Raw genomic sequence first — 2,500 nt, 5'->3', positions numbered from 1 at the left:
AGACGGTAAACACGGCCGAAGTCACTTCCAGTTTTCTCCAACTGGAGAATGTGTCATGTCCGGTTTCAACACCGAATTTCCATACCATTGGTCGGCCAACGCCCCCCCCCCAAAAAATCAAAAAAAAATATATATGAAAAAAAAATCTGATACATGAGAAAGGTCAAAGGTCAAAGATGGTGCCAAAATATCTCCAAATGGCCTAAACATATAGGTGTCCGCCTAAACATACCTGTACTAAAGATTCAGATTCAGATTCAGATAACGTTTATTGCCATTATGCTTGACACATATAGGAATTTGCTTTGGCATTACAGAAGGTGCATTTATGCTTTTTTCACATATACAGTATATGAACAAAACAAGTACAATACAAATGCAAAAACAGGCAAAAACAGGACAACACAGGACAGACAGTGCATGGATAGTGCTGTAAATAAAGTGCAGTGCAGAGTTATTCAAGGTCTAGTGCATGTTCAGTCCTGGGCAGACTTGGAGGCGGGGGGGAGGGGGAAGCCAGAGTCATTTAGCAGCCTGGCGGCTGAGGGGAAGAAACTGAGCCTGTGACGGGCCTTCAGTGCCTTAGGCAGCCGCGACCTTCTTCCAGAGGGAAGCAGGGTGAGGAGGCCGTGGCCGGGGTGGGAGGGGTCGGCCATGATCTTTCTTGCCCTCCTCAGAGCCCTGGTGTCATGCAAGGAGTTGAGGGAGGGCAAGGGACAGCCGATCACCCTCTCTGCTGAATGTATCACCCGCTGCAACTTGGCCTTGTCCTTGGTCGTTGCAGCAGGGAACCAGGTGATGATGGAGTGGGTGAGGATGGACTCTATGATGGCCATGTAAAACTGGACCATCATGGACCTCGGCAGCCTGAATTTCCTCAGCTGCCGGAGGAAGAACATCCTCTTCTGGGCCTTCTTCGTGAGGGCCTCGGTGTTCCGCTCCCACTTTAGGTCCCGGGAGATGGTCATGCCTAGAAAGCGGCATGACTCCACGGAGGCCACCGGGGTACCTCCCAGCGTGATGGGAGGGGGCAGGGCTGCTTTCCTACGGAAGTCCACCACCATCTCCACTGTTTTTAGAGCGTTTAGCTCCAGATTGTTAAAACTGCACCAGCTCTGCAGCCCCTCGATCTCACCCCTGTAGGCAGATTCGTCCCCCCTGGAGATGAGGCCCACCAGGGTGGTGTCGTCTGCAAACTTCAGGAGCTTGACCGAGGGGTGGCGGGAGACACAGCTGTTGGTGTATAGGGAGAACAGTGCTGGAGACAGGACGCAGCCCTGCGGGGAGCCTGTGCTGGTGGACCTGGAGCTGGAAATGCTCTTCCCCAGCTTCACCCGCTGAGACCTGTCAGTCAGGAAGTCCGTGATCCACCTGCAGGTGGAGTCCGGCACCTGCAGCAGGGATAGCTGGTGCTCCAGGATGTGTGGGAGGATCGTGTTGAAGGCCGAGCTGAAGTCCACGAACAGGATCCTGGCGTAGTTGCCTGCAGTGTCTAGGTGTTCTAGTGCGTAGTGCAGAGCCATGTTCACGGCGTCCTCCGTGGATCTATTGGCTCTGTACGCGAACTGCAGGGGGTCCAGCACAGGATCCGTGATGAGCTTCAGGTAGGCCAGAACAAGGCGCTCCAGGACCTTCATGACGACAGAGGTCAGAGCGACGGGTCTGTAGTCGTTGAGGCCTGTGACCTTGGCCTTCTTGGGGACGGGGATGATGGTTGACGCCTTGAAGCACGCTGGGACGTGACACAGCTCCAACGAGGCGTTGAAGATGTGGGTAAACACCGGGGCCAGCTGGTCGGCGCAGTGCTTCAGGACAGAGGGAGAGACGGAATCCGGACCAGCTGCCTTCCGGGGATTCTGCCTCTTAAACAGTCTGTTTACCTCTCGCACTGTGACAGAGAGAGGGGGTGGGGAAAGGGGGGTGGGGGGGGGCGGGGCGGGTGAGGAGGGGGGAGGGAGGGGAGGGGGGGGGGAGAGGAGAGGGAGGGGGGAGGGTGGGGGTAGCAGGAGGGACATTGGTTCCCCTGGGGGACGGGGGTGGTGGTTGTAGCCGGGGGGGGTGGAGGGAGAGGGCGGGGGTGGGCGGGAACCTCTCTTTCTCAAACCTACAGTAGAACTCGTTCAGCTTGTTAGCGAACAGGTACAAAGTTGCATTTGCTCACAATACTAGCATCGACTTTGGCACAAGTACTAATAAGACCCTGGAGTACTGATTCCTAGATGATTTGGGCTTGGTCATCAGGTTTCCAAGGTGATATTCACTGTAAAAACTGTTGTTTTTTTAGGCGGAGACTGAATTTGAGATGTTTTATAATGTTCTAGCTCTATTTACTCTGACACAGTAACATAGATTTTGATTCTGACACGTCTAGAGCCACCCCACAGGTGTTAGCTTTCATTTGATAACAAGATCATTATGAAGGCCCTTGTGATTGTGGAGATATTCTATATTCAATGTGGGCATGTCATTTCGAGCAGACAACCAGAAAAATGAGGTGGAT

General features: G+C 53.6%; 1 protein-coding gene across 1 annotated transcript in view; it reads left to right on the top strand.

Annotated features, from left to right (window-relative positions):
* LOC308154300 (NUAK family SNF1-like kinase 1) overlaps positions 1-2,500 on the top strand; it is a gene marked incomplete at both ends in the record, with an annotated part of 26,862 nt that overhangs the window by 9,875 nt on the left and 14,487 nt on the right.

Source organism: Nansenia antarctica (assembly GCF_963989245.1).
Source record: "Nansenia antarctica genome assembly, chromosome: 3".
Taxonomy (NCBI): Eukaryota; Metazoa; Chordata; class Actinopteri; order Argentiniformes; family Microstomatidae; genus Nansenia; species Nansenia antarctica.
Note: the sequence above shows the minus strand (reverse complement) of the source record. Positions and strands in the feature narration are given on the sequence as shown.